This window comes from Lepisosteus oculatus, unplaced genomic scaffold, assembly GCF_040954835.1.
Source record: "Lepisosteus oculatus isolate fLepOcu1 unplaced genomic scaffold, fLepOcu1.hap2 HAP2_SCAFFOLD_405, whole genome shotgun sequence".
In the NCBI taxonomy this organism is placed as follows: Eukaryota; Metazoa; Chordata; class Actinopteri; order Semionotiformes; family Lepisosteidae; genus Lepisosteus; species Lepisosteus oculatus.
The window spans coordinates 57,501-72,500 of record NW_027167940.1 but is presented as its reverse complement, the minus strand read 5'-3'; the positions used below and the strand labels follow the sequence as shown (position 1 = coordinate 72,500).

At 63.3% G+C, this 15,000-nt stretch overlaps 15 non-coding genes across 15 annotated transcripts; all 15 read left to right on the top strand.

The window, feature by feature from the left end:
* Positions 1-203: 203 nt before the first annotated feature.
* On the top strand, positions 204-394 carry LOC138229060 (U2 spliceosomal RNA). The gene has a single exon (XR_011185543.1). It is a non-coding gene; the product is annotated as a U2 spliceosomal RNA (small nuclear RNA).
* Positions 395-1,211: 817 nt separating this feature from the next.
* On the top strand, positions 1,212-1,402 carry LOC138229059 (U2 spliceosomal RNA). Its single transcript, XR_011185542.1, has one exon. It is a non-coding gene; the product is annotated as a U2 spliceosomal RNA (small nuclear RNA).
* Positions 1,403-2,217: 815 nt separating this feature from the next.
* Positions 2,218-2,408, top strand: LOC138229058 (U2 spliceosomal RNA). The gene has a single exon (XR_011185541.1). It is a non-coding gene; the product is annotated as a U2 spliceosomal RNA (small nuclear RNA).
* Positions 2,409-3,225: 817 nt separating this feature from the next.
* On the top strand, positions 3,226-3,416 carry LOC138229057 (U2 spliceosomal RNA). The gene has a single exon (XR_011185540.1). It is a non-coding gene; the product is annotated as a U2 spliceosomal RNA (small nuclear RNA).
* Positions 3,417-4,233: 817 nt separating this feature from the next.
* On the top strand, positions 4,234-4,424 carry LOC138229056 (U2 spliceosomal RNA). Its single transcript, XR_011185539.1, has one exon. It is a non-coding gene; the product is annotated as a U2 spliceosomal RNA (small nuclear RNA).
* An 819-nt stretch (positions 4,425-5,243) lies between these two features.
* Positions 5,244-5,434, top strand: LOC138229055 (U2 spliceosomal RNA). Its single transcript, XR_011185538.1, has one exon. It is a non-coding gene; the product is annotated as a U2 spliceosomal RNA (small nuclear RNA).
* Positions 5,435-6,251: 817 nt separating this feature from the next.
* On the top strand, positions 6,252-6,442 carry LOC138229054 (U2 spliceosomal RNA). The gene has a single exon (XR_011185537.1). It is a non-coding gene; the product is annotated as a U2 spliceosomal RNA (small nuclear RNA).
* Positions 6,443-7,259: 817 nt separating this feature from the next.
* LOC138229053 (U2 spliceosomal RNA) lies at positions 7,260-7,450 on the top strand. Its single transcript, XR_011185536.1, has one exon. It is a non-coding gene; the product is annotated as a U2 spliceosomal RNA (small nuclear RNA).
* Positions 7,451-8,267: 817 nt separating this feature from the next.
* LOC138229052 (U2 spliceosomal RNA) lies at positions 8,268-8,458 on the top strand. The gene has a single exon (XR_011185535.1). It is a non-coding gene; the product is annotated as a U2 spliceosomal RNA (small nuclear RNA).
* Positions 8,459-9,277: 819 nt separating this feature from the next.
* On the top strand, positions 9,278-9,468 carry LOC138229051 (U2 spliceosomal RNA). Its single transcript, XR_011185534.1, has one exon. It is a non-coding gene; the product is annotated as a U2 spliceosomal RNA (small nuclear RNA).
* Positions 9,469-10,289: 821 nt separating this feature from the next.
* LOC138229049 (U2 spliceosomal RNA) lies at positions 10,290-10,480 on the top strand. The gene has a single exon (XR_011185532.1). It is a non-coding gene; the product is annotated as a U2 spliceosomal RNA (small nuclear RNA).
* An 817-nt stretch (positions 10,481-11,297) lies between these two features.
* LOC138229048 (U2 spliceosomal RNA) lies at positions 11,298-11,488 on the top strand. The gene has a single exon (XR_011185531.1). It is a non-coding gene; the product is annotated as a U2 spliceosomal RNA (small nuclear RNA).
* Positions 11,489-12,306: 818 nt separating this feature from the next.
* On the top strand, positions 12,307-12,497 carry LOC138229047 (U2 spliceosomal RNA). Its single transcript, XR_011185530.1, has one exon. It is a non-coding gene; the product is annotated as a U2 spliceosomal RNA (small nuclear RNA).
* Positions 12,498-13,314: 817 nt separating this feature from the next.
* LOC138229046 (U2 spliceosomal RNA) lies at positions 13,315-13,505 on the top strand. Its single transcript, XR_011185529.1, has one exon. It is a non-coding gene; the product is annotated as a U2 spliceosomal RNA (small nuclear RNA).
* Positions 13,506-14,322: 817 nt separating this feature from the next.
* LOC138229045 (U2 spliceosomal RNA) lies at positions 14,323-14,513 on the top strand. The gene has a single exon (XR_011185528.1). It is a non-coding gene; the product is annotated as a U2 spliceosomal RNA (small nuclear RNA).
* The last annotated feature ends 487 nt before the right edge of the window (positions 14,514-15,000 follow it).

Below are 15,000 nucleotides of genomic sequence, written 5' to 3'. Positions count from 1 at the left end.
TCGGGCCGTTGACAGGAGATCCAAGAGCAGGGCCCCCGCCCGGGACTGGCGGGCAGGCAGGCGAGCAAGCAGGCAGGCAAGAGAGGGGGAGAGCGGAGTCCGGGCGGCCGGCAGCCGCGTGCGGACCGGGCTCCCGAGGCGTCGGCCTGCGCCGCTGCGCGCCAGCCGGACGCCCGCGCGCCCGCCCAAGGCCGGCGTCGGGCATCGCTTCTCGGCCTTTTGGCTAAGATCAAGTGTAGTATCTGTTCTTATCAGTTTAATATCTGATACGTCCCCCATCGGGGGACCACATATTAAACGGATTTTTGGAACAGGGAGCTGGATCAGGAGCTTGCTCCGTCCTCTCCACGCATCGGCCCGGTATTGCAGCGCCTCCGGGAGCGGTGCACCACCTTCTCTCAGCGGTGAAAAGACAGACGTAGCTAGCAAGCAAGCAAGCAAGCAAGCAAGCGAGGTGGACTGGAGCTCCTTCTTCTCGGGTCTCGTCTCTCGTCCATCTGTGTGTCTCTCTCTCCCCCTCCCCCTCCCCGTCTCCGTTCCCGTGCTCCCTCTGTGCACTTTCCCGCGTCTCGACTCTCTGGGCAAGCAGGCCGGCCCCCTTTTCGGCTCCCGTGCGTTTTCCCTCCAAAAAACTTAGTTTTTTCAGCCTTTTCCCAGGGAGGCAGGCGTGGCTTTTGTGTGTGTGTGTGTGTGTGTGTGTATGTGTGTGTGTGTGTGTGTGTGTCCCCGTCCTCGCAGGCGGGCCCCTTTCGACAGCCGGGCGGTTTCCCTCCAAAAAACTTAGTATATACACCTTTTCTTCCTTTTTTTCCGGCAGGCGGGCAGGCGCGCGCGTCTGTGTGTGTGTGTGTCCCCGTCCCTCCCGAGAGAGCGCTGCCCCTTGCCTCTGCCCGCAGGTGCCGACGGTCCGCTTTCGCTTGCAGCTCGCTCGGCACAGCTGCTGCTGGTGGGAGGGGCCTAAGCTAAGGAGGCCGGCCGGCTGGCGCCCCCCTGCGGCTGCGGTCGTTGTCGGGCCGTTGACAGGAGATCCAAGAGCAGGGCCCCCGCCCGGGACTGGCGGGCAGGCAGGCGAGCAAGCAGGCAGGCAAGAGAGGGGGAGAGCGGAGTCCGGGCGGCCGGCAGCCGCGTGCGGACCGGGCTCCCGAGGCGTCGGCCTGCGCCGCTGCGCGCCAGCCGGACGCCCGCGCGCCCGCCCAAGGCCGGCGTCGGGCATCGCTTCTCGGCCTTTTGGCTAAGATCAAGTGTAGTATCTGTTCTTATCAGTTTAATATCTGATACGTCCCCCATCGGGGGACCACATATTAAACGGATTTTTGGAACAGGGAGCTGGATCAGGAGCTTGCTCCGTCCTCTCCACGCATCGGCCCGGTATTGCAGCGCCTCCGGGAGCGGTGCACCACCTTCTCTCAGCGGTGAAAAGACAGACGTAGCTAGCAAGCAAGCAAGCAAGCAAGCAAGCGAGGTGGACTGGAGCTCCTTCTTCTCGGGTCTCGTCTCTCGTCCATCTGTGTGTCTCTCTCTCCCCCTCCCCCTCCCCGTCTCCGTTCCCGTGCTCCCTCTGTGCACTTTCCCGCGTCTCGACTCTCTGGGCAAGCAGGCCGGCCCCCTTTTCGGCTCCCGTGCGTTTTCCCTCCAAAAAACTTAGTTTTTTCAGCCTTTTCCCAGGGAGGCAGGCGTGGCTTTTGTGTGTGTGTGTGTGTGTGTATGTGTGTGTGTGTGTGTGTGTGTGTCCCCGTCCTCGCAGGCGGGCCCCTTTCGACAGCCGGGCGGTTTCCCTCCAAAAAACTTAGTATATACACCTTTTCTTCCTTTTTTTCCGGCAGGCGGGCAGGCGCGCGCGTCTGTGTGTGTGTGTGTCCCCGTCCCTCCCGAGAGAGCGCTGCCCCTTGCCTCTGCCCGCAGGTGCCGACGGTCCGCTTTCGCTTGCAGCTCGCTCGGCACAGCTGCTGCTGGTGGGAGGGGCCTAAGCTAAGGAGGCCGGCCGGCTGGCGCCCCCCTGCGGCTGCGGTCGTTGTCGGGCCGTTGACAGGAGATCCAAGAGCAGGGCCCCCGCCCGGGACTGGCGGGCAGGCAGGCGAGCAAGCAGGCAGGCAAGAGAGGGGGAGAGCGGAGTCCGGGCGGCCGGCAGCCGCGTGCGGACCGGGCTCCCGAGGCGTCGGCCTGCGCCGCTGCGCGCCAGCCGGACGCCCGCGCGCCCGCCCAAGGCCGGCGTCGGGCATCGCTTCTCGGCCTTTTGGCTAAGATCAAGTGTAGTATCTGTTCTTATCAGTTTAATATCTGATACGTCCCCCATCGGGGGACCACATATTAAACGGATTTTTGGAACAGGGAGCTGGATCAGGAGCTTGCTCCGTCCTCTCCACGCATCGGCCCGGTATTGCAGCGCCTCCGGGAGCGGTGCACCACCTTCTCTCAGCGGTGAAAAGACAGACGTAGCTAGCAAGCAAGCAAGCAAGCAAGCAAGCGAGGTGGACTGGAGCTCCTTCTTCTCGGGTCTCGTCTCTCGTCCATCTGTGTGTCTCTCTCTCCCCCTCCCCCTCCCCGTCTCCGTTCCCGTGCTCCCTCTGTGCACTTTCCCGCGTCTCGACTCTCTGGGCAAGCAGGCCGGCCCCCTTTTCGGCTCCCGTGCGTTTTCCCTCCAAAAAACTTAGTTTTTTCAGCCTTTTCCCAGGGAGGCAGGCGTGGCTTTTGTGTGTGTGTGTGTGTGTGTGTATGTGTGTGTGTGTGTGTGTGTGTGTCCCCGTCCTCGCAGGCGGGCCCCTTTCGACAGCCGGGCGGTTTCCCTCCAAAAAACTTAGTATATACACCTTTTCTTCCTTTTTTTCCGGCAGGCGGGCAGGCGCGCGCGTCTGTGTGTGTGTGTGTCCCCGTCCCTCCCGAGAGAGCGCTGCCCCTTGCCTCTGCCCGCAGGTGCCGACGGTCCGCTTTCGCTTGCAGCTCGCTCGGCACAGCTGCTGCTGGTGGGAGGGGCCTAAGCTAAGGAGGCCGGCCGGCTGGCGCCCCCCTGCGGCTGCGGTCGTTGTCGGGCCGTTGACAGGAGATCCAAGAGCAGGGCCCCCGCCCGGGACTGGCGGGCAGGCAGGCGAGCAAGCAGGCAGGCAAGAGAGGGGGAGAGCGGAGTCCGGGCGGCCGGCAGCCGCGTGCGGACCGGGCTCCCGAGGCGTCGGCCTGCGCCGCTGCGCGCCAGCCGGACGCCCGCGCGCCCGCCCAAGGCCGGCGTCGGGCATCGCTTCTCGGCCTTTTGGCTAAGATCAAGTGTAGTATCTGTTCTTATCAGTTTAATATCTGATACGTCCCCCATCGGGGGACCACATATTAAACGGATTTTTGGAACAGGGAGCTGGATCAGGAGCTTGCTCCGTCCTCTCCACGCATCGGCCCGGTATTGCAGCGCCTCCGGGAGCGGTGCACCACCTTCTCTCAGCGGTGAAAAGACAGACGTAGCTAGCAAGCAAGCAAGCAAGCAAGCAAGCGAGGTGGACTGGAGCTCCTTCTTCTCGGGTCTCGTCTCTCGTCCATCTGTGTGTCTCTCTCTCCCCCTCCCCCTCCCCGTCTCCGTTCCCGTGCTCCCTCTGTGCACTTTCCCGCGTCTCGACTCTCTGGGCAAGCAGGCCGGCCCCCTTTTCGGCTCCCGTGCGTTTTCCCTCCAAAAAACTTAGTTTTTTCAGCCTTTTCCCAGGGAGGCAGGCGTGGCTTTTGTGTGTGTGTGTGTGTGTGTGTGTATGTGTGTGTGTGTGTGTGTGTGTCCCCGTCCTCGCAGGCGGGCCCCTTTCGACAGCCGGGCGGTTTCCCTCCAAAAAACTTAGTATATACACCTTTTCTTCCTTTTTTTCCGGCAGGCGGGCAGGCGCGCGCGTCTGTGTGTGTGTGTGTCCCCGTCCCTCCCGAGAGAGCGCTGCCCCTTGCCTCTGCCCGCAGGTGCCGACGGTCCGCTTTCGCTTGCAGCTCGCTCGGCACAGCTGCTGCTGGTGGGAGGGGCCTAAGCTAAGGAGGCCGGCCGGCTGGCGCCCCCCTGCGGCTGCGGTCGTTGTCGGGCCGTTGACAGGAGATCCAAGAGCAGGGCCCCCGCCCGGGACTGGCGGGCAGGCAGGCGAGCAAGCAGGCAGGCAAGAGAGGGGGAGAGCGGAGTCCGGGCGGCCGGCAGCCGCGTGCGGACCGGGCTCCCGAGGCGTCGGCCTGCGCCGCTGCGCGCCAGCCGGACGCCCGCGCGCCCGCCCAAGGCCGGCGTCGGGCATCGCTTCTCGGCCTTTTGGCTAAGATCAAGTGTAGTATCTGTTCTTATCAGTTTAATATCTGATACGTCCCCCATCGGGGGACCACATATTAAACGGATTTTTGGAACAGGGAGCTGGATCAGGAGCTTGCTCCGTCCTCTCCACGCATCGGCCCGGTATTGCAGCGCCTCCGGGAGCGGTGCACCACCTTCTCTCAGCGGTGAAAAGACAGACGTAGCTAGCAAGCAAGCAAGCAAGCAAGCAAGCGAGGTGGACTGGAGCTCCTTCTTCTCGGGTCTCGTCTCTCGTCCATCTGTGTGTCTCTCTCTCCCCCTCCCCCTCCCCGTCTCCGTTCCCGTGCTCCCTCTGTGCACTTTCCCGCGTCTCGACTCTCTGGGCAAGCAGGCCGGCCCCCTTTTCGGCTCCCGTGCGTTTTCCCTCCAAAAAACTTAGTTTTTTCAGCCTTTTCCCAGGGAGGCAGGCGTGGCTTTTGTGTGTGTGTGTGTGTGTGTGTGTATGTGTGTGTGTGTGTGTGTGTGTGTCCCCGTCCTCGCAGGCGGGCCCCTTTCGACAGCCGGGCGGTTTCCCTCCAAAAAACTTAGTATATACACCTTTTCTTCCTTTTTTTCCGGCAGGCGGGCAGGCGCGCGCGTCTGTGTGTGTGTGTGTCCCCGTCCCTCCCGAGAGAGCGCTGCCCCTTGCCTCTGCCCGCAGGTGCCGACGGTCCGCTTTCGCTTGCAGCTCGCTCGGCACAGCTGCTGCTGGTGGGAGGGGCCTAAGCTAAGGAGGCCGGCCGGCTGGCGCCCCCCTGCGGCTGCGGTCGTTGTCGGGCCGTTGACAGGAGATCCAAGAGCAGGGCCCCCGCCCGGGACTGGCGGGCAGGCAGGCGAGCAAGCAGGCAGGCAAGAGAGGGGGAGAGCGGAGTCCGGGCGGCCGGCAGCCGCGTGCGGACCGGGCTCCCGAGGCGTCGGCCTGCGCCGCTGCGCGCCAGCCGGACGCCCGCGCGCCCGCCCAAGGCCGGCGTCGGGCATCGCTTCTCGGCCTTTTGGCTAAGATCAAGTGTAGTATCTGTTCTTATCAGTTTAATATCTGATACGTCCCCCATCGGGGGACCACATATTAAACGGATTTTTGGAACAGGGAGCTGGATCAGGAGCTTGCTCCGTCCTCTCCACGCATCGGCCCGGTATTGCAGCGCCTCCGGGAGCGGTGCACCACCTTCTCTCAGCGGTGAAAAGACAGACGTAGCTAGCAAGCAAGCAAGCAAGCAAGCAAGCGAGGTGGACTGGAGCTCCTTCTTCTCGGGTCTCGTCTCTCGTCCATCTGTGTGTCTCTCTCTCCCCCTCCCCCTCCCCGTCTCCGTTCCCGTGCTCCCTCTGTGCACTTTCCCGCGTCTCGACTCTCTGGGCAAGCAGGCCGGCCCCCTTTTCGGCTCCCGTGCGTTTTCCCTCCAAAAAACTTAGTTTTTTCAGCCTTTTCCCAGGGAGGCAGGCGTGGCTTTTGTGTGTGTGTGTGTGTGTGTGTGTATGTGTGTGTGTGTGTGTGTGTGTCCCCGTCCTCGCAGGCGGGCCCCTTTCGACAGCCGGGCGGTTTCCCTCCAAAAAACTTAGTATATACACCTTTTCTTCCTTTTTTTCCGGCAGGCGGGCAGGCGCGCGCGTCTGTGTGTGTGTGTGTCCCCGTCCCTCCCGAGAGAGCGCTGCCCCTTGCCTCTGCCCGCAGGTGCCGACGGTCCGCTTTCGCTTGCAGCTCGCTCGGCACAGCTGCTGCTGGTGGGAGGGGCCTAAGCTAAGGAGGCCGGCCGGCTGGCGCCCCCCTGCGGCTGCGGTCGTTGTCGGGCCGTTGACAGGAGATCCAAGAGCAGGGCCCCCGCCCGGGACTGGCGGGCAGGCAGGCGAGCAAGCAGGCAGGCAAGAGAGGGGGAGAGCGGAGTCCGGGCGGCCGGCAGCCGCGTGCGGACCGGGCTCCCGAGGCGTCGGCCTGCGCCGCTGCGCGCCAGCCGGACGCCCGCGCGCCCGCCCAAGGCCGGCGTCGGGCATCGCTTCTCGGCCTTTTGGCTAAGATCAAGTGTAGTATCTGTTCTTATCAGTTTAATATCTGATACGTCCCCCATCGGGGGACCACATATTAAACGGATTTTTGGAACAGGGAGCTGGATCAGGAGCTTGCTCCGTCCTCTCCACGCATCGGCCCGGTATTGCAGCGCCTCCGGGAGCGGTGCACCACCTTCTCTCAGCGGTGAAAAGACAGACGTAGCTAGCAAGCAAGCAAGCAAGCAAGCAAGCGAGGTGGACTGGAGCTCCTTCTTCTCGGGTCTCGTCTCTCGTCCATCTGTGTGTCTCTCTCTCCCCCTCCCCCTCCCCGTCTCCGTTCCCGTGCTCCCTCTGTGCACTTTCCCGCGTCTCGACTCTCTGGGCAAGCAGGCCGGCCCCCTTTTCGGCTCCCGTGCGTTTTCCCTCCAAAAAACTTAGTTTTTTCAGCCTTTTCCCAGGGAGGCAGGCGTGGCTTTTGTGTGTGTGTGTGTGTGTGTATGTGTGTGTGTGTGTGTGTGTGTGTGTCCCCGTCCTCGCAGGCGGGCCCCTTTCGACAGCCGGGCGGTTTCCCTCCAAAAAACTTAGTATATACACCTTTTCTTCCTTTTTTTCCGGCAGGCGGGCAGGCGCGCGCGTCTGTGTGTGTGTGTGTCCCCGTCCCTCCCGAGAGAGCGCTGCCCCTTGCCTCTGCCCGCAGGTGCCGACGGTCCGCTTTCGCTTGCAGCTCGCTCGGCACAGCTGCTGCTGGTGGGAGGGGCCTAAGCTAAGGAGGCCGGCCGGCTGGCGCCCCCCTGCGGCTGCGGTCGTTGTCGGGCCGTTGACAGGAGATCCAAGAGCAGGGCCCCCGCCCGGGACTGGCGGGCAGGCAGGCGAGCAAGCAGGCAGGCAAGAGAGGGGGAGAGCGGAGTCCGGGCGGCCGGCAGCCGCGTGCGGACCGGGCTCCCGAGGCGTCGGCCTGCGCCGCTGCGCGCCAGCCGGACGCCCGCGCGCCCGCCCAAGGCCGGCGTCGGGCATCGCTTCTCGGCCTTTTGGCTAAGATCAAGTGTAGTATCTGTTCTTATCAGTTTAATATCTGATACGTCCCCCATCGGGGGACCACATATTAAACGGATTTTTGGAACAGGGAGCTGGATCAGGAGCTTGCTCCGTCCTCTCCACGCATCGGCCCGGTATTGCAGCGCCTCCGGGAGCGGTGCACCACCTTCTCTCAGCGGTGAAAAGACAGACGTAGCTAGCAAGCAAGCAAGCAAGCAAGCAAGCGAGGTGGACTGGAGCTCCTTCTTCTCGGGTCTCGTCTCTCGTCCATCTGTGTGTCTCTCTCTCCCCCTCCCCCTCCCCGTCTCCGTTCCCGTGCTCCCTCTGTGCACTTTCCCGCGTCTCGACTCTCTGGGCAAGCAGGCCGGCCCCCTTTTCGGCTCCCGTGCGTTTTCCCTCCAAAAAACTTAGTTTTTTCAGCCTTTTCCCAGGGAGGCAGGCGTGGCTTTTGTGTGTGTGTGTGTGTGTGTGTATGTGTGTGTGTGTGTGTGTGTGTGTCCCCGTCCTCGCAGGCGGGCCCCTTTCGACAGCCGGGCGGTTTCCCTCCAAAAAACTTAGTATATACACCTTTTCTTCCTTTTTTTCCGGCAGGCGGGCAGGCGCGCGCGTCTGTGTGTGTGTGTGTCCCCGTCCCTCCCGAGAGAGCGCTGCCCCTTGCCTCTGCCCGCAGGTGCCGACGGTCCGCTTTCGCTTGCAGCTCGCTCGGCACAGCTGCTGCTGGTGGGAGGGGCCTAAGCTAAGGAGGCCGGCCGGCTGGCGCCCCCCTGCGGCTGCGGTCGTTGTCGGGCCGTTGACAGGAGATCCAAGAGCAGGGCCCCCGCCCGGGACTGGCGGGCAGGCAGGCGAGCAAGCAGGCAGGCAAGAGAGGGGGAGAGCGGAGTCCGGGCGGCCGGCAGCCGCGTGCGGACCGGGCTCCCGAGGCGTCGGCCTGCGCCGCTGCGCGCCAGCCGGACGCCCGCGCGCCCGCCCAAGGCCGGCGTCGGGCATCGCTTCTCGGCCTTTTGGCTAAGATCAAGTGTAGTATCTGTTCTTATCAGTTTAATATCTGATACGTCCCCCATCGGGGGACCACATATTAAACGGATTTTTGGAACAGGGAGCTGGATCAGGAGCTTGCTCCGTCCTCTCCACGCATCGGCCCGGTATTGCAGCGCCTCCGGGAGCGGTGCACCACCTTCTCTCAGCGGTGAAAAGACAGACGTAGCTAGCAAGCAAGCAAGCAAGCAAGCAAGCGAGGTGGACTGGAGCTCCTTCTTCTCGGGTCTCGTCTCTCGTCCATCTGTGTGTCTCTCTCTCCCCCTCCCCCTCCCCGTCTCCGTTCCCGTGCTCCCTCTGTGCACTTTCCCGCGTCTCGACTCTCTGGGCAAGCAGGCCGGCCCCCTTTTCGGCTCCCGTGCGTTTTCCCTCCAAAAAACTTAGTTTTTTCAGCCTTTTCCCAGGGAGGCAGGCGTGGCTTTTGTGTGTGTGTGTGTGTGTGTGTGTATGTGTGTGTGTGTGTGTGTGTGTGTCCCCGTCCTCGCAGGCGGGCCCCTTTCGACAGCCGGGCGGTTTCCCTCCAAAAAACTTAGTATATACACCTTTTCTTCCTTTTTTTCCGGCAGGCGGGCAGGCGCGCGCGTCTGTGTGTGTGTGTGTCCCCGTCCCTCCCGAGAGAGCGCTGCCCCTTGCCTCTGCCCGCAGGTGCCGACGGTCCGCTTTCGCTTGCAGCTCGCTCGGCACAGCTGCTGCTGGTGGGAGGGGCCTAAGCTAAGGAGGCCGGCCGGCTGGCGCCCCCCTGCGGCTGCGGTCGTTGTCGGGCCGTTGACAGGAGATCCAAGAGCAGGGCCCCCGCCCGGGACTGGCGGGCAGGCAGGCGAGCAAGCAGGCAGGCAAGAGAGGGGGAGAGCGGAGTCCGGGCGGCCGGCAGCCGCGTGCGGACCGGGCTCCCGAGGCGTCGGCCTGCGCCGCTGCGCGCCAGCCGGACGCCCGCGCGCCCGCCCAAGGCCGGCGTCGGGCATCGCTTCTCGGCCTTTTGGCTAAGATCAAGTGTAGTATCTGTTCTTATCAGTTTAATATCTGATACGTCCCCCATCGGGGGACCACATATTAAACGGATTTTTGGAACAGGGAGCTGGATCAGGAGCTTGCTCCGTCCTCTCCACGCATCGGCCCGGTATTGCAGCGCCTCCGGGAGCGGTGCACCACCTTCTCTCAGCGGTGAAAAGACAGACGTAGCTAGCAAGCAAGCAAGCAAGCAAGCAAGCGAGGTGGACTGGAGCTCCTTCTTCTCGGGTCTCGTCTCTCGTCCATCTGTGTGTCTCTCTCTCCCCCTCCCCCTCCCCGTCTCCGTTCCCGTGCTCCCTCTGTGCACTTTCCCGCGTCTCGACTCTCTGGGCAAGCAGGCCGGCCCCCTTTTCGGCTCCCGTGCGTTTTCCCTCCAAAAAACTTAGTTTTTTCAGCCTTTTCCCAGGGAGGCAGGCGTGGCTTTTGTGTGTGTGTGTGTGTGTGTGTATGTGTGTGTGTGTGTGTGTGTGTGTGTGTCCCCGTCCTCGCAGGCGGGCCCCTTTCGACAGCCGGGCGGTTTCCCTCCAAAAAACTTAGTATATACACCTTTTCTTCCTTTTTTTCCGGCAGGCGGGCAGGCGCGCGCGTCTGTGTGTGTGTGTGTCCCCGTCCCTCCCGAGAGAGCGCTGCCCCTTGCCTCTGCCCGCAGGTGCCGACGGTCCGCTTTCGCTTGCAGCTCGCTCGGCACAGCTGCTGCTGGTGGGAGGGGCCTAAGCTAAGGAGGCCGGCCGGCTGGCGCCCCCCTGCGGCTGCGGTCGTTGTCGGGCCGTTGACAGGAGATCCAAGAGCAGGGCCCCCGCCCGGGACTGGCGGGCAGGCAGGCGAGCAAGCAGGCAGGCAAGAGAGGGGGAGAGCGGAGTCCGGGCGGCCGGCAGCCGCGTGCGGACCGGGCTCCCGAGGCGTCGGCCTGCGCCGCTGCGCGCCAGCCGGACGCCCGCGCGCCCGCCCAAGGCCGGCGTCGGGCATCGCTTCTCGGCCTTTTGGCTAAGATCAAGTGTAGTATCTGTTCTTATCAGTTTAATATCTGATACGTCCCCCATCGGGGGACCACATATTAAACGGATTTTTGGAACAGGGAGCTGGATCAGGAGCTTGCTCCGTCCTCTCCACGCATCGGCCCGGTATTGCAGCGCCTCCGGGAGCGGTGCACCACCTTCTCTCAGCGGTGAAAAGACAGACGTAGCTAGCAAGCAAGCAAGCAAGCAAGCAAGCGAGGTGGACTGGAGCTCCTTCTTCTCGGGTCTCGTCTCTCGTCCATCTGTGTGTCTCTCTCTCCCCCTCCCCCTCCCCGTCTCCGTTCCCGTGCTCCCTCTGTGCACTTTCCCGCGTCTCGACTCTCTGGGCAAGCAGGCCGGCCCCCTTTTCGGCTCCCGTGCGTTTTCCCTCCAAAAAACTTAGTTTTTTCAGCCTTTTCCCAGGGAGGCAGGCGTGGCTTTTGTGTGTGTGTGTGTGTGTGTGTGTATGTGTGTGTGTGTGTGTGTGTGTCCCCGTCCTCGCAGGCGGGCCCCTTTCGACAGCCGGGCGGTTTCCCTCCAAAAAACTTAGTATATACACCTTTTCTTCCTTTTTTTCCGGCAGGCGGGCAGGCGCGCGCGTCTGTGTGTGTGTGTGTCCCCGTCCCTCCCGAGAGAGCGCTGCCCCTTGCCTCTGCCCGCAGGTGCCGACGGTCCGCTTTCGCTTGCAGCTCGCTCGGCACAGCTGCTGCTGGTGGGAGGGGCCTAAGCTAAGGAGGCCGGCCGGCTGGCGCCCCCCTGCGGCTGCGGTCGTTGTCGGGCCGTTGACAGGAGATCCAAGAGCAGGGCCCCCGCCCGGGACTGGCGGGCAGGCAGGCGAGCAAGCAGGCAGGCAAGAGAGGGGGAGAGCGGAGTCCGGGCGGCCGGCAGCCGCGTGCGGACCGGGCTCCCGAGGCGTCGGCCTGCGCCGCTGCGCGCCAGCCGGACGCCCGCGCGCCCGCCCAAGGCCGGCGTCGGGCATCGCTTCTCGGCCTTTTGGCTAAGATCAAGTGTAGTATCTGTTCTTATCAGTTTAATATCTGATACGTCCCCCATCGGGGGACCACATATTAAACGGATTTTTGGAACAGGGAGCTGGATCAGGAGCTTGCTCCGTCCTCTCCACGCATCGGCCCGGTATTGCAGCGCCTCCGGGAGCGGTGCACCACCTTCTCTCAGCGGTGAAAAGACAGAACGTAGCTAGCAAGCAAGCAAGCAAGCAAGCAAGCGAGGTGGACTGGAGCTCCTTCTTCTCGGGTCTCGTCTCTCGTCCATCTGTGTGTCTCTCTCTCCCCCTCCCCCTCCCCGTCTCCGTTCCCGTGCTCCCTCTGTGCACTTTCCCGCGTCTCGACTCTCTGGGCAAGCAGGCCGGCCCCCTTTTCGGCTCCCGTGCGTTTTCCCTCCAAAAAACTTAGTTTTTTCAGCCTTTTCCCAGGGAGGCAGGCGTGGCTTTTGTGTGTGTGTGTGTGTGTGTGTGTATGTGTGTGTGTGTGTGTGTGTGTCCCCGTCCTCGCAGGCGGGCCCCTTTCGACAGCCGGGCGGTTTCCCTCCAAAAAACTTAGTATATACACCTTTTCTTCCTTTTTTTCCGGCAGGCGGGCAGGCGCGCGCGTCTGTGTGTGTGTGTGTCCCCGTCCCTCCCGAGAGAGCGCTGCCCCTTGCCTCTGCCCGCAGGTGCCGACGGTCCGCTTTCGCTTGCAGCTCGCTCGGCACAGCTGCTGCTGGTGGGAGGGGCCTAAGCTAAGGAGGCCGGCCGGCTGGCGCCCCCCTGCGGCTGCGGTCGTTGTCGGGCCGTTGACAGGAGATCCAAGAGCAGGGCCCCCGCCCGGGACTGGCGGGCAGGCAGGCGAGCAAGCAGGCAGGCAAGAGAGGGGGAGAGCGGAGTCCGGGCGGCCGGCAGCCGCGTGCGGACCGGGCTCCCGAGGCGTCGGCCTGCGCCGCTGCGCGCCAGCCGGACGCCCGCGCGCCCGCCCAAGGCCGGCGTCGGGCATCGCTTCTCGGCCTTTTGGCTAAGATCAAGTGTAGTATCTGTTCTTATCAGTTTAATATCTGATACGTCCCCCATCGGGGGACCACATATTAAACGGATTTTTGGAACAGGGAGCTGGATCAGGAGCTTGCTCCGTCCTCTCCACGCATCGGCCCGGTATTGCAGCGCCTCCGGGAGCGGTGCACCACCTTCTCTCAGCGGTGAAAAGACAGACGTAGCTAGCAAGCAAGCAAGCAAGCAAGCAAGCGAGGTGGACTGGAGCTCCTTCTTCTCGGGTCTCGTCTCTCGTCCATCTGTGTGTCTCTCTCTCCCCCTCCCCCTCCCCGTCTCCGTTCCCGTGCTCCCTCTGTGCACTTTCCCGCGTCTCGACTCTCTGGGCAAGCAGGCCGGCCCCCTTTTCGGCTCCCGTGCGTTTTCCCTCCAAAAAACTTAGTTTTTTCAGCCTTTTCCCAGGGAGGCAGGCGTGGCTTTTGTGTGTGTGTGTGTGTGTGTGTGTATGTGTGTGTGTGTGTGTGTGTGTCCCCGTCCTCGCAGGCGGGCCCCTTTCGACAGCCGGGCGGTTTCCCTCCAAAAAACTTAGTATATACACCTTTTCTTCCTTTTTTTCCGGCAGGCGGGCAGGCGCGCGCGTCTGTGTGTGTGTGTGTCCCCGTCCCTCCCGAGAGAGCGCTGCCCCTTGCCTCTGCCCGCAGGTGCCGACGGTCCGCTTTCGCTTGCAGCTCGCTCGGCACAGCTGCTGCTGGTGGGAGGGGCCTAAGCTAAGGAGGCCGGCCGGCTGGCGCCCCCCTGCGGCTGCGGTCGTTGTCGGGCCGTTGACAGGAGATCCAAGAGCAGGGCCCCCGCCCGGGACTGGCGGGCAGGCAGGCGAGCAAGCAGGCAGGCAAGAGAGGGGGAGAGCGGAGTCCGGGCGGCCGGCAGCCGCGTGCGGACCGGGCTCCCGAGGCGTCGGCCTGCGCCGCTGCGCGCCAGCCGGACGCCCGCGCGCCCGCCCAAGGCCGGCGTCGGGCATCGCTTCTCGGCCTTTTGGCTAAGATCAAGTGTAGTATCTGTTCTTATCAGTTTAATATCTGATACGTCCCCCATCGGGGGACCACATATTAAACGGATTTTTGGAACAGGGAGCTGGATCAGGAGCTTGCTCCGTCCTCTCCACGCATCGGCCCGGTATTGCAGCGCCTCCGGGAGCGGTGCACCACCTTCTCTCAGCGGTGAAAAGACAGACGTAGCTAGCAAGCAAGCAAGCAAGCAAGCAAGCGAGGTGGACTGGAGCTCCTTCTTCTCGGGTCTCGTCTCTCGTCCATCTGTGTGTCTCTCTCTCCCCCTCCCCCTCCCCGTCTCCGTTCCCGTGCTCCCTCTGTGCACTTTCCCGCGTCTCGACTCTCTGGGCAAGCAGGCCGGCCCCCTTTTCGGCTCCCGTGCGTTTTCCCTCCAAAAAACTTAGTTTTTTCAGCCTTTTCCCAGGGAGGCAGGCGTGGCTTTTGTGTGTGTGTGTGTGTGTGTGTATGTGTGTGTGTGTGTGTGTGTCCCCGTCCTCGCAGGCGGGCCCCTTTCGACAGCCGGGCGGTTTCCCTCCAAAAAACTTAGTATATACACCTTTTCTTCCTTTTTTTCCGGCAGGCGGGCAGGCGCGCGCGTCTGTGTGTGTGTGTGTCCCCGTCCCTCCCGAGAGAGCGCTGCCCCTTGCCTCTGCCCGCAGGTGCCGACGGTCCGCTTTCGCTTGCAGCTCGCTCGGCACAGCTGCTGCTGGTGGGAGGGGCCTAAGCTAAGGAGGCCGGCCGGCTGGCGCCCCCCTGCGGCTGCGGTCGTTGTCGGGCCGTTGACAGGAGATCCATCCAAGAGCAGGGCCCCCGCCCGGGACTGGCGGGCAGGCAGGCGAGCAAGCAGGCAGGCAAGAGAGGGGGAGAGCGGAGTCCGGGCGGCCGGCAGCCGCGTGCGGACCGGGCTCCCGAGGCGTCGGCCTGCGCCGCTGCGCGCCAGCCGGACGCCCGCGCGCCCGCCCAAGGCCGGCGTCGGGCATCGCTTCTCGGCCTTTTGGCTAAGATCAAGTGTAGTATCTGTTCTTATCAGTTTAATATCTGATACGTCCCCCATCGGGGGACCACATATTAAACGGATTTTTGGAACAGGGAGCTGGATCAGGAGCTTGCTCCGTCCTCTCCACGCATCGGCCCGGTATTGCAGCGCCTCCGGGAGCGGTGCACCACCTTCTCTCAGCGGTGAAAAGACAGACGTAGCTAGCAAGCAAGCAAGCAAGCAAGCAAGCGAGGTGGACTGGAGCTCCTTCTTCTCGGGTCTCGTCTCTCGTCCATCTGTGTGTCTCTCTCTCCCCCTCCCCCTCCCCGTCTCCGTTCCCGTGCTCCCTCTGTGCACTTTCCCGCGTCTCGACTCTCTGGGCAAGCAGGCCGGCCCCCTTTTCGGCTCCCGTGCGTTTTCCCTCCAAAAAACTTAGTTTTTTCAGCCTTTTCCCAGGGAGGCAGGCGTGGCTTTTGTGTGTGTGTGTGTGTGTGTGTATGTGTGTGTGTGTGTGTGTGTGTGTCCCCGTCCTCGCAGGCGGGCCCCTTTCGACAGCCGGGCGGTTTCCCTCCAAAAAACTTAGTATATACACCTTTTCTTCCTTTTTTTCCGGCAGGCGGGCAGGCGCGCGCGTCTGTGTGTGTGTGTGTCCCCGTCCCTCCCGAGAGAGCGCTGCCCCT